Below are 15,230 nucleotides of genomic sequence, written 5' to 3' on the forward strand. Positions count from 1 at the left end.
CACTTGGGCAAAACCAGTGACACCTATCTACCCAAGGTTGTCCCTTTTTAAATCCACAGTTAAGTGCTGAGGCTCAGGTGCATATTTTCATCTGATTCCATTTTCTTTTAGAAATGAGAGTTAAAGAACCTTCCCTTTTACCACACAATGTCCTGGGTAGAGTAGAAGTGAATTAATATTTGTGGTAAATAAACTTCAGGGCTCTGAGATCCCATGAAGCTTAATTAGATGCATAAAAAATAACTTCAAACTTGGGCGTAACTACTAGGGGCCTTGGGCATTTTCCCACAATCCAAAATAATTTTTCTTTATAGAGGAATGTGCTTGAAATATTATGTTTCATTCCTTAAGGGGAATCGTCCCTATTTTGGATTCTTAATATATTCTAGTTTAACACGCAGGACTTATTTTTTACAAAGTGTGTTTTATCACTGAATCAGTTTGTGGAAGAGACCAAGAGCTGGTTGCATTCAGTCCTGCCCATATACAAATAAGAATGTTTGGTTGGCGAGGGAAGGAACTTTGTCTTCCATACTATTCTGTCCTTCTACTGCTCCTGACCTAAATCTCCATCTAGAGTGGACGAGTTTATAATATTTCTTTATAAATATTCTGGCACATTAAAGTGAGTGTCTGTACATGGAGCAAGTTGGATAGAGATAAAGTGTAGGGCAGGATAACACTTCTCTTGGACAGCTTGCTGGCTGCTGTCGTGCTCGCTGGATGCCAACATGAAAGATAGGTGAAAAAAATCCCTCAACCCAGGCAATGTACATTTCTCTTTCCAGTGAAAATGGAGTGAGTGGCTGTGTCTCTGATTCTACTTCCATGTGGCTCCTAAGCCCCAGCCAGCAAAGGCTCTATCTTAAGTGAGGGCAATGGTGAGATTCGGAGGTCTTCAGCTGCTGATGCTGCTACCGTCTGTGCCACTCAAGATCAGTTTGGACCTACCGAGTTCCCCACTTACCACATCAGCACAGAATCTCTTTCCCCCTGACAACCCAAGGGATCTATTGAAGTCTCCAGAATGGGAAGCATCTCTCTTCTCCCTCACACCCTGTAGTATTCTCTACAATCTGATTTGAAGCATGTGAATCCTACCCAGACGCTTGAAATTAAGAGGTTCAAAAGCCAAGGGCTAACTCTATTTTTCTCTTTTATTTCTGCTATGTCATCTCTTCTTTGAGGCAATACAAAGAATGCCTACCTGGATGGATGGAGAAAACATTAGGAGTAAAAATCACATCATAATGCTTTAAAAATATGATCTCACAATAACTTGTACATGCATGGAGAGAGAAAAAAGGGATACAAGCCCAGAGAAATGTATTCAGTTTGTTATTTTAAGACCATGGAGACAAATAGAGATCACCTTGTTCAATCCTTCCATTTATAGTAGGTAGAACCAAGGTCCAGAGGAAGGAAATGCTTTGCTCAATGTGACAGTATAAGTTATTGGGAAAAAATGGGATTTTTGACCCATTTCTTATCAATTTAGTTTACAGAAAAAAAAATACATACTTTAATGTTAGTCAAATCCATATTTTAATTCATATCTGAAAAAGATTTTTAATTAGTATATGAAATAAATTCTGTCATTTATTAGCATGTGTGATCTTTGGCAACCATTAAACATCTCCAAGGGTTATCTGTAAGTGGGGCTAATATTATACTCCGGAGACTTGTTATAATCAAACTGTAGGTAAAGTATCCAAATTTTTGGCATATACTAGATGCTCAATAATTCATAGCTATGGTATGAAGTATGATGCTATACTCTAACTTACATATTTGTAGTTGTAGATTATCATATGAACGTGTAGATGAAAGATGCTAGTTAGATGCTTAAATAAATAAACATTATTTATGCTTTTTTAGCAAAATAATGTGCTATATTGAAGGCTATAATATCCCTTAACAGGCAAGGCTAAACCAAAGTACTTTTGAACCTTTATTATTCACTTCCAAAAGTATGCATTCAATTAGAAACACTGAAGCATTTACAAATAGGATTTTCTGACTTTTTAGTTCAGACAGTTCAGCCAATCTGAATACTGGTCAGTCAGAAGATGTAGGATAAGAAAGCTAGATTAAAGGATTAGTATATTTTTTTCACACAAGAAACTGAGCCCTACAGAAGGGAAATGACTTCCCCAAGGTGGCAGAGCTAGTCCTTATAGAGCCAAGCTTAGAATCTCCAAATCCAGATATCTAAACTAGGTCACATTACCCACTCTGTCCCATTTGTACTTTAAGAGTTAGGAAACATAAACCTCAAACCTAGAAGTAATCCAGACTCTTCCTCTGCCTTCATACTACACCTTACATCAACCATCAGCGGTACTATAAATTGCCTTATGTAACTCTTAAGATTCACTCCCACCAGTAAAGCGCAGGTTATGAGACAGATCTGACTGCCCCAAACTTCTTATCAATGGATTCCTTATTTCCATAAACTATTTTTTCTTATTTATAATGCTTTTTAAAATTACCTGTTATTGATATATTATTTTAAAACCTTTTTAAAGCCACTTTTTTCTTTATTAAATTCCCACAATTCTATTTCTTTGGTATTTTCTCATTTTTATTTGTCCAGATACTCAATTAAGAGAGAGAAAAAAAACCAAACAAAAAAAAAACTGGTTGCCTTACCAGAGTTTCAATCTAGTCCTGAAATAAAAGAGATAGACTAATTTTCTGATTACTCCTTTTACTTAAACAAGTTGAAAAGATAAAAATAAACAAATGCCGGAGTGACTCAGGGATAATAAAGGAATTTTATCTAAACAATTCCAATCACAAAGACACAAAAATACTAGTTAAACACACAAAACATACGAAGGACAGTGAGAACTGCCTTTATCATAGACACACCTGAAATATGTTCTCAAACCAGTCATGTTCAATTTAATAATAGTTAATATAAGCTGTTGCTACAGTATTTTTACTGCTTTTAAATTAAACCTCACCCATTTATAATCCATATAAACAGACTTAAAAACAAAACACAAAATTCTTAGCATCAGTTTCTTGGTCAAAGTGCAGTAAAAGAACAAGTGAAAATGCCAACAGTGAAACTCAGGAACAAGTTCAAACATCATAGACTCAGTTCCCGAGACTCTAAGAGTTGTATCCCATGGTTAAGAAAAAGGGATGCTTTTATAAATAAGAAAAATGCCTTCATCAGCATAAAGCATAGTCAAACATCATTATAACAAATGTTTTTGATGTGACACTAAAGAATAAGATTTGCAGGTAAGGGAGGGATCTGTGAGGCTGACTATTTTCCTGTTTACATCTTCTAATTTTTCATAATATATTTTTGCTATGTGACTTTAGTCTTATCACACTTAACCTCCTTGAGTCTCCAGTCTCAAAACAAAATTAAAACAATAATCTACCTCACCTGTCATTTGGTGTAAATTGTGAAGAAAAAGCCCACAGAATTTTTTGACAGAATGAATGTAATGGTGAGAGAAAGAGAGTTGTCAAGAATATCTTTAAGGTATTTAGTCTTAGGGTCTGGAAGGATGGTGTGGCCATCACTTGAATTAGGGAAGCCTGTGGAGAGAGTGTGAGATTCCACACTCCTCTAACAGATGTTACCCCAGCTCACTGATCACAGAAGTCAAGAAATTTGAAGGAATCAGAGTTCTTTACAATCCATTATTTAGCCCAGGCCTAGCACACCTGTTCTATGCTTTGTTGGATTCTATGGCAACAGATTTCTACAATTTGCTGCTCAGATATTTCAATATGAAAAAAGCCTCTTTCTAAAAAAGATCTTTACTTCCCAACGAGGTTACCTGCAGAAAGGTGGTTCCCAGTTATCTAGATTATATACTCTATTTCATGAGATCCTTGCATATCCTGATTATTTTATTGTTTAATACATTTTATATTAGTGGGAAAAAGCATTTGGGATATATTAGATATCATATCTAAAATAAAAATGCAATACACTTTTAGACATAATCGGAAGATAAAATTGCAGCTGAAATGGAGGATATAGTGATTGAGGGACCAAGGTCAAAGGTAATTTTAACATGATATTTTTCTATTAATTATTTTAAGAATGCACAGCTCCTCCTGTCTGACAAATCCCTTCCTTTAGTAACTGTAGGGAAGCTAAATTATTCACCTTTTCTATTGGGAAGTCTAAAATGTATAAATAAAGAAATAGAAATTGCAGCCTATTATTTAGAATTAGAAAGGTATCTAGCTGGGTAATAGAAAATTAAGATCTATAAATTAGTGAGTCAATGGTGAGAGGAAGTATAATTTTCATAGGAGGGAGTCATTAAATACTGTGCCAGTTGGAGTCTGAGTAGAAAACAGATGGCACACTGTTGTTGAAGAGAGTTTAATGAACAGCAATTTACAAAACTATGGACCATGTTTAGGTAAAACAATCAGGGATGATAAAGTACCCAGATTACATCAAGGGGCAGGTGCAAGAAGCAATTGCCGATATCTGGCATGACCTATAGCTGTAAGGGAGGGTCCCTCCCAGGAGCTGTGGCTGACAGGAGTTGTAGCCCTAGATGGGACCCACTTCCCAACCATCACCTGATGGAAAGTTAGCCAGAAAGACAAATACCCTCCCTTTGATCTCAAGATGATGCCTCCCGTTGGCCAAACCCATTTGGAAGACTCATGGAATGGGAGCCTAGACAGTGAGATCCAGAGGTCAGCCTCCTAGGTCACAGTGCAGGGTGGAAGATGATGGACAATGGATGCGGAGAAGCACAGAAAATTCCAGCTTGGATACTCTCTAAGAGGGGAAGCACAAGCATGTTAAAGTTGCCTGGGAAAACACATAGATGTTTACAAAGAAACATCATTATTTTTTAATAGAGAAAAGTTGAAAGAGTAGGGTTAAAAATAATTCTTACCACTCGAAATAACCATTGTTTATACATTATTTATACATTATTTCAGATCTTTCTAGATAGATAGATAGATAATCAAAATAAATAAATATGTAGGAAGACAGAAGGGTAGAAGATATTTAAAATGATATTACATCATAATTTCTTATAAAAAGTATTAAATATGGGCTTCCCTGGTGGCGCAGTGGTTGAGAGTCCGCCTGCCGATGCAGGGGATGCGGGTTCGTGCCCCGGTCTGGGAGGATCCCACATGCCGTGGAGCGGCTGGGCCCGTGAGCCGTGGCCGTTGAGCCTGCTCGTCCGGAGCCTGTGCTCCACAACGGGAGAGGCCACGACAGTGGGAGGCCCACATACCACAAAAAAAAGGAAAAAAAAAAAGACACGAGAGTGACATCTTTAATGTGCTGAAAGAAAAAACCATGTCAATGTAGGATTCTATATTCAGTGAAAACATCCTTCAGAGTGAAAGGAGAAATAAATACTTTCTCAGTGAAACAAAAACTGAATTAATTTGTTGCCATTAGACCTACTCTTCTTTCTAGATTCCTGTTAAGATACAGTGGTATGTTTTGGATTCCTGCTAGTGTCTTTCCCCCTTATTCTTATTTGTTTTGGTAGGATTTTATTAAAGGAGGTTCAGTCATCTCTCTACCCTTTTACTCAGAAATTTTTTCCCCAGTATTTCAATTTTTTTTTAAAAATCATGCTATATTTTGTTTACAGTGAGAGGTTTTTCATTCAACAATAAGTTTACAGCATTTTGTAACAAGATTTCAGCTTAACTTGATTCATGACCATGGGGTGAATCTGAGGATGAATTATCAATCTCAAAAGTAACTTGGTTGAGAAAAGAATTTTGTGTGAAGTGAAAAGTCATGGTCAGAGTTTTGAGTAATTTCTAAGCCCACTATGCAATACTGTTAGTCTAATCACAGGAAAAAAATATTTCTCAGACATTATTCACTCAGCCTCTTGCTTGAAGAGAGAAGATGGATTTTTAAAAGCACTATGCTAGGAGTGACATCTGATATGAACAGCAATTTCTTAATTTGGTCCATTAGATTTTCCTTTTATTACATTTCATCTTATCTTTCAACGAACCTTTGAAGATATGGCTTTTGACATAACTTTCAGAGATTATTCTTCATGTAGGATACAGATGCCCAGTTAAATCCCTAAATATTACTCACAGTACCTTTCATCATTATTTTCTCCCAAAATCCCTAATAGATTTTATGGTCTCATCTAATTTAAAGGACAAACATTAACTTCAGTTAGTGTAGAGATCCAAAAACTTGTTTCTCATTTTATTTTTCCTTTTCTACCTTATAAATCTCTGTTAGCATTTTTTCTCCTCATATTTTCCTTTCTCCTCAGGCATCAAGGAAGCATCAGGTGTGGTAAGAAACTTTTACAAAAAAAAAAAAAAAAAAAAAAAAAGTATTAAATATAATACTACTTGAATACAATGGAGGATAAGTCTAAGATATTTAAAATGTAACTGAAGTGGAATTCAAGGATTTACTGATACATATTTTTTTTACCACAAGCTTTATTAGTATAGGTGCCTTAGCACATTTTGCCGTGTTTTAAAATTTACACTTTATGTGACTTATTAAACTTTGCATTATCATTTATTTATATTTTTATGGATTCATAGATGTGTATTTTATTCTAATGGCTATAATCCAATCTTATTATTTATTTGGGTCCTTAAGTTGACCCAGATTTGACCAGTGGGGGCCCCTTCAAACTAGCTTCTCTGTCCTTTTGACATGTACCCATCATTCTAAGAGTATCTCTTTACCCTTTCAGCATTACAGAAGGTTCCAGGCTCATCTCGTGCTTTCCCTGCCCAAGCTCTGGAAATAGCCATTCCTTCAAAGATCCCTGGTTTCTTTTAGTGGAGAATTATACTTCAAAACCAAGACTTAAGTGATATTATGCTCATTTATATAAGCATACCTCTGCTCCCAAGTCCTCTTAGTGAATAGAGCTAGGGAATGCACACACACATTCATTTATGCCTATGCTTATTTATATATCTATTAATTAATTTATCTCTGTATCTATTTATCTATCTAAGCTGAAAACCATGAGTTCACATTGATATCTTCAATTCTAACCTAACACCAACAGTTTCATGTTGCTTTTCCCTTTCCATATTTGCAATGCCCTTCTCTAACACTGAGGCACTTGGCTCCCATGATACTTAATAGTTTTGCTTATTTGATTAACCATTTATATGTTAAAAATCTTCCTCACTGCTGACATATGCCCCTACCTTCCTCTGCCAGAACTCCAATGTTCCATGTTGAGCTGTCCCTCTACCCCACACACATTAACTTTCCTCACCCCTGCTGGGCTCCAATGCCCTGTGCTGGGCTCCAAAATCTGCACTTGGACACCTCTCTCACACTAGTTGAGCTCTAAAATCTCACTCTGGGTCACCACAGTTTTTCCTCTCTTCCCAATTTTGATACCAAACTTTCTTTGGGCTGAATTTTTCAGGAAGAAACGGGAATAGAAAGAAGAATAAGAAAACTATTATGTTAAGTATCTATGTTAGAAAGAAAAGGGAAGTAAAATCGATGGGCAAACTTTCCACCATTTAAAACAATCTAGAAAAATAACAAATTTTAGAGATACTAAAAAAATTTTTAAAATAATTGTGAAAGGAGAGAAAACTAGCAATATCAGTAACAAAAGAGGAGACACTACAGGTGTCAAAAGATGATTAGGTGATATCATGGATGACATTATATCCATAACTTTGACAACTTGAATATAAAGGACAAACTCCTTGATAAATACAACTTACCAAGATGAACATAAAAGAAATAAGAAATCTGACTGCTCATATACTTATTAAGGAAATTGAATTCTTGATCAAAAACCTTCCCACAGAGAAAATCCTGGTCAAAAATGGCTTCAAGATGAATTCTAACAAACAATTGAGGGAGAACTAATAGTAATTCTGTAGAGTATATAGAAGGAGGAGACACTTTCCAAATTATATGCATAATCCTAATGCCAAAACTTGACAAAGATATCACAAGAAAATAAAATTATAGAACAATATAACTTATGACCAAAAATTCAAAAATTTCTAACAAAATATTAGCAAGTTAAACCTAACAATATTTTTTAAAGACAATAAATACATCTTGACTAAGTGATTTTTAACTCAGGAATAAAAGCCTGGTTTAATAAGAAAATCAATCAATGTAATTTATCACATAAATAGGACAAAGGGGAAAAATCATACATTATCTCAATAGGTGCAAAAAAGCAGTTATGATAAAACTCTCAATATCCAGGAGCAGAAGAAAATTTCGTCAATCTGACTATGGGCATCTAAAAATAACCTATAATTAACATTATTCTTAATTGTGAGGGACTTAAAGTGCTTTCTTTCTTAAGAGTGGGAATAAGGAAAGTGTGTCCTGTTCCTCCTCAACCTTTGCTTTCAGTTTTTTAGCGAGAGTCTTAAACAGTACAATAAGGCAAGGAAAATAAAAGAAAGGGTAAAAACTGAAAAAATAAAGTAAAAGTATTGTTATTCATAGGTGAAATAATGTTAATATTAAGAGCCCAATAAACTTCACAAAAAATACTGTTCGAATAAATGTATATACCAAGTTCACAGGAAACAAAGTTACTAGTCAAAAATCAATTGTCTTTCTATAAATAAGCAACACATAATTGGAAATTGAAATTTTTTAAATACCATTTAGTATATCATCAAATCCATCAAATATATAGTTGTAAGTATAACAAGATATCAATGCTGAAAACTACAAAATATTGCTGAAATTAAAAAATTAAAACAAATAAAACCAGATGATATTAGAGAGATATACAATATTTATGAATTGGAAGACTGAATATTGTTTATATCTTCCCTGTCAAAACTAATCTCTAAATTCACTGCGATCCCAATGAAAATTTCAGCAGGCTTTTTGAAGAAAGTAAGATGATTCTAAAATTTATATGAGAATGTAAACGATCTAGGATGACCAAAACAATTTCACATTTGTACACTGTAACATTTATAAGATCCAGAATCAGAAAGTGACAGTTCTCACAATGACAGAGTGACCTAAGGTAAGAGAAGCCAAGAAGAGGAACTCAAAAATAAAGATTAATAGCTATCTACTTACTGTATTCCAGGCATTATTAGGACTTCGTATGTATTATATCTTTTAATCCTCACAATAACCCTATGAGGCAGGTATAATTAGGACCTCTACTTTATAGATGAAGCAGGTGGTGGAGCCAGAATACAAAGTAAGGGTTTTCAGATTATAATACTATCCATGAATGAAAAGGAATAGACAAAAATGGCATTTACATTTCATATCCAATATAAACAAGGTGAAACATTCTAAGCTTTCCAATATATTATTAGTATCTCTAAATAAAAATGATGTTTCACTATAAAGTGACAACTTGCTCTTCATGGTGTAAACTAAAAATATTTCTTTCCAAAATTTTTCAAAATGGTTGAATGAACAATGTGTTGATATAAAGATTTAATGATGACTTGAAAGCAGGAATAATGTTAAGAGATGATAGGGTGGGGCTGGATCCCAAGCAATTATTCCCAGAAGTTACACAGTAAAGCGTATAAACATGGACATTCTCAGAAGTCCATTTATGCTACAAGTATGGACACCTGAATTAAACAGTTTTGAAGGAACAAACCTTTATTACTAAACAAGGGTCATTCTCAGAAAATAAAAGAAATCAACACGATGATACAAGGTTTTTCCTGTATTATTCATTAGAAGAAAAAAAAAAGAATATGAGTAACTTCCCTGTTTGCACTGGGAAACATTTTTTAAATATGTTATTAAATATTTATTCTAATAATATTTGTCGAGTTTTCCTATAGGGAGAAGAGATATAAAAACACAGCTATTGTGTTTGAGAAGTTCATTTTAGTGAGTAAACAAATGTATGGGCCATTAACTGAAACTATGGTGGAATCAGAACTGAGAAGATTGTGTAAATTGCCAAAGGATAAATGGATAGTGGAGGCCTGGGGAAGGGAACAGTCAGGGATGGACGCAATGAGAAGAAATTTATGAAGAAAGTGTGATAAATCACTTGCAGGGCAAGGATAGTAAATACATTCCGAATAAGGTATCACTGTAATCAGAGACATGGTGGCCTATAGAGTGTTCTGGAAACTGCAAGAAAGCCAATATGGCTAAATAAATGTGTGGTAGATGGGCAGTCAGTGAGGCTCAGGGGGCAGAATGTGCAGGTTTTCTATTTTACGCTGAGGCTATAGAACCATGGAAGGTTTTACACATTGGGGTAATCTATTTGTAGTCTAGCAGTAATCTGGCCCAGGTTGCAGCCTGGCTGATGATTAAAATGCTATTGCAATAGTTCACAGGGACAAATCTAAAGACGTAGAAACGAGATCAAAAGATGAACTTGAGGACATTTAGGAGGCACGATCAACGGAAATGAACAAGGAAAGCAGAAGGAGAGGGGTCACTCCAGGCTGACTCAGGAGCTGGAGGCACACGTAGCTGGATGAACATGAGCGGTGCTAAAGGATGCCGCCTTTGATTTGATCGTCCTTCCAATTATAGACTTCTAGAGCTAAATCGGGGGGGGCCAAAGCATAAGATAAGTAGAACCCCAGTTTCTTAAAGTGAATTTCACCCACCCTGTTTTTGTGAATTACGTTTTCATAAAATAAGAGCAATCCTGAATTTTCTAAGCTTTGACTTTCACCAAATGACAGAATGACGGCTATCAACTTTGGCAAGCCTAATTCTACCCAGAACCTGAGATGTCAAATTTCCTTGTCCTAAGGATTCAGATATGTAATTCCTTTCTAAACATTGTGCATCATTCACTCTGTCTGACTAATGACCTGACAGTAGGTAAAAGAAAAAAAGAAGAGAAATTGCCCCGGAACAACAAATAACGTGAGACCACGCAAATATATTGAATGTGAACACCTGCTATTCCACACATAATGAGTTATTTTAGAAGTTTCAAGTTGAATAAGCACCAAAAGCCCCTGCGGAAACAGAAATATCTCCACCCAGAATGATCTCTCTTCTTACCACACTCTGGGACCTTTCTCTGTGCTGCTGAAGTGAGCTAAGCACAGATATGACTGTACTGTTGGTGTTATGTGCATATGGTCCAGGATGCCATGAACAAAATCAATGTCCTCCACTTGTCCTCCTTCCATCTCTACATTTGTTCATAGCCTGATCTCACCCACCATCTCAATCTAAGCTCTGGAAATTCAGCCTCACACCCTATATCTGACCTCAGGTCAGTTCTCCAGGAAATCCGCTGGCCCTGGGCCCCTTTTTACCTCTGAGGAATCCCAACACAGATTTGTGGTTTCTTGGGAAGGCCCAGGACTGAGGATCAAGAGACCTGAACTACTATCTCACCTCACTTCAAGTTTCCATTCTGTAAAGTGAAAACAATCATGACTCAGCCATCACAGTAAAAGCCAAACCAAATGATGTTGTAAAATGGCCTTTGTAAGTTTAAAATGCTGTACACATGTGGGAGATTATAATTGTCATATAGCCCTTCTCGGCTAGTTTATACATTTTGTCTGAATTCCATGAACAATGAACTTGGGTATCTTCTTTTGTATTAGGATAAATACGCTGCCTTAACAGAGTGGTTATAAGAGCAAAGTGAGTAAACATGTGGAACATATGGCACAAGTCTTGGAAGCACTACACACTGAATAAAAAGTAGTACTCTTGGTGGTAGTACTGCTATTATTACCATTACTCCTATTGATCTGTTCCAAAGAAATCAGTATTTGATCCCAGCCTATTTACAGGGCACAAATGCAGTGCTTGGTGGGGAATCTGCAGAGAGATGGTGCAGAGGGAATGGTGAGTGAGTTGCTTGGTGTTTTTGTTCTTTTTTTTTTTGGCCGTGCCATGTGGGATCTTAGTTCCCTGACCAGAGGTCTAATCTGTGCCCCCTGCATTGCGAGTCTTAACCACTGGACCACCAGGGAAGTCCCATGAGCCGCTAGTTTAAGTGGCAGATGCAGACTAGACCGTGGCCCTTGCTTGGTACTAGTACAGCATTACCACTGCTAATAAATAGGGGCTGTGAGACTAAATTTTCTTAGAATCATGGAATGATTCTGGGATGATTCATGGAACGAGGGCCAAGAGAGTATGTTGTGTGCGTTTTGAATCATCACTGACAGTGAACTTGAGCTCCTGGTCCCTCCCCCGTGGATACAGTTGCTACAGGCAAATATCATTATCCTTTCAGGTATGGAAAATACTTGGCTTGCCCTTTATTTCAGATCCTAGAATCTGAGAATTGGACAATACCACAGAGATCATTGAGCTTGACCCACTTCCCAGATGATGAGACTAGGCCCAGAGAGAAGCGACTTGCTGAAGGCTGTATACGTTACCCGTGGAGAAACCAGACAAAGTCTCCTGACTCTCAGCTAGGGCTTTCTTCCTCTTTTATTCCGCACTCAGTTAATTTGGTGTCTGTTGGCCTCGACCACCTTGTTGTTGGTTTTCTGAGGTTGAGCACCTGGATGTTTTCTTATCCAAGTCTTGAACAGCAACCAAGCATGTGGATGGGCAGAGGTGGCTGACTCAGACTTCGGAACACTTTGCGCCTTAGGGGCCAAGGTACAGTGTAAAGGAAGGGTGTGACAGTGTGACTGGGTGAATGAGAGGGTAGGAGAGTGGTTTCACCCTGCAGGGCTCCTGCTAATGAGTTCTGGGACATGGAGCAGCTTCTATTACTCACCCGACTTAAGATATGCTTGGCCCAGGTAAACTGAGCCATGAATTACAGGGGCATCCCTCAGCATAAAACAAATAAAGAGATTTGCTTTTGTAGGGAAAATCATTGTCATTTTTTCATGCATTCATCCATTTGTGCAAAAGATATTTATTGATTACCTACCACACGCCAGGAGATGCGCAAATATTCAGGTATTCAATGGCAAACTACATGATCCCTGTTCTCAGAAAGTGAGAGATGGCAGGTCAAGAGCTAAAGTTGATACAGCGAGATATATGCTGTAACAGTGGTAAGCACAAGGTGCGTGTGGAAGCTGCAGGGAGGACCGTCTTGTGTGTGTTTGTGTTGTGCATGTGTGCGGTGCTCAGAAAGATTTCCCTGGAGGTGATGCTTGAGCTGAATCTTTAAGGATACAAAAGGAGTATAGCGTCAGAGTGTGAGACAGCATGGCTGTTCTAGGGAATTAGTGATTCTATATGGCCGAAGTACAGAATCAAACACAAGGATTATTAGAAGAGGCTTTTTTAAAAATTTATTTTATTCAAGTATAGTTGATTTACAATGTTGTGTTGATTTCTGCTGTACAGAAAAGAAATTACACATATGTATATTCTTTTTCACATTCTTTTCCATTATGTTTTACCACTGGATATTGAATATAGTTCCCTGTGTTGTACATTAGGACCTTGTTGTTTACCCATTATATACGTACCAGTTTGCATCTGCTAATCCCAAACACCCAATCCATCCCTCCCCCACCCCCCTCCCCCTTGGCAACCACAAGTCTGTTCTCTATGTCTGTGAAGATGCTTGGCATGTAACTATCAACTCGCTGTAGAAATGTCCCATCTCACTTTGCTATCAAGCAAATGGAAGCTCAGGGAGACCAACCCATTCTCCCAAGACTCAGCAGACATCAAGCACCAAACCACGATTAGACTGGACCTTCCTTTCTCATGTGCCTCTTATCCTCAACTTAGAAGGTCATACTTGAAAAAATTATCTTCAAGTCTTCCTTAACATAGAGACTGAGCAGTAGTTTGGAACTGAGATCCAAATTTCCTATGGAAACCATGGCATAAATGTTGGTTAGGTACCCAGGTTTATCTCACAAAAAGCTACTTAGTCTATGATGCACTTATAACACTGTACAGAACAGTTACAGTAACTGACTATGAAATGTAACCAAGTGTGTGTGGGAAAATGGACTTTAATTTAGAATGCTTGGAAACTCTCACCACCACCTTCCTGAAGTGGGAGATGGAGACTTCAAGATCATACTAACTGTGGGTCCAGGACGACAGGGAGTGAGAATGCAAAGGGAGAATATGACCACAGGACACTAGGGACCTGGAAAATGTGGGACAGAGTGTCTTTTCCAGAACAAATTCCCCATAGACATCTCTCAGTCCTGCAGTCTCCATAATCATCCTCTTCCTCGTCTTCAGGGAACCCTTCCATGATAGCACCTGAGGTGTAAGACCATGTTTTTCTCCTCTCTGATGTCCCATAGATGCTTTCCTTCCCTCCTGAAATAAGCAATAAAAATTTAGAAGTTTCATGAATGGCATTTGTTGCAAGAAACTATGGAAAACTGAGGAATAAAAACCCCTCCAATGTCCTTTACACTTTTTTCAAGTAGATCCTTTGGAGAAAATCAGAAGTGTAAAATCAAACCCGCCTTCATTGTAAAGAGGTTAGGAATAATTCTTTGGCTAGGGCTCTTGGACCAGTCTAAGTTTAGTGTCCAGTACACAAGTCCTTGGTAGATTTTATTTCATCTTTACTTTGAACTTACTGAAAACAAAAAACAGAGGGAGGGAAAGTCAGCATGTGGGTGCTTCTCTGTGTCTGGACTCCCCAGTCATCCTGTCACTATAGTCCTGCATGCTCAGGAAGAGAAAAGGGGCAGGGTGGAGAAAACAGAATAAAAAACATGGCAGCCCCTGATATTATAGTCCTTTTACCAGTTTTATCTTCCCACTCTAACAATGACAAAAACAAATATTTGCCTTATGCTTTAGCATTTCCCAAAAATGTCTAAACACTTTAAAATATTAAGATACAGTTCTTTAAATGTGAATTACAGACTGAGTTAATATAAATACTGGAAGGAATTCAGAGAGGATCCTGTCCAACTTATTCATTCTACACATGAGGAAACCAAGGCACACAGAGAGAACTCAATTTGTTCAGGTTCACAAAGGGGACCAGAGGCATATGCAGTTAACTGAGCAGTTTCATATCCGTTATTTCATTTGTTATTCACGAAACTCTGGGTTTGCCCCAAATCAGTTTGGTTAAAGCGATTAACCTAAATCCACACAGTTAATGTGACAGCTGTAAACAGACCCCAGATTTCTTAGATTCCAATTCCAGTGCTTATAAGACTCCACAAAGATGGCCTTGTGGGATTCCCCTAGAAACATTTGACCGGTGGAATAGGTTAAGAACTTAAAAATAAGTGATTGCTTTTGGGTAATCCCAGAAAGCAAAATAAAAAAGCCCCGAAATCAAAACTGTAAACAGAACTCTTCTCAGAAAGAGAGTTAA

The sequence above is a fragment of the Lipotes vexillifer genome, unplaced genomic scaffold, assembly GCF_000442215.2.
Source record: "Lipotes vexillifer unplaced genomic scaffold, Lipotes_vexillifer_v1.1 scaffold1264, whole genome shotgun sequence".
Lineage (NCBI taxonomy): Eukaryota > Metazoa > Chordata > Mammalia > Artiodactyla > Lipotidae > Lipotes > Lipotes vexillifer.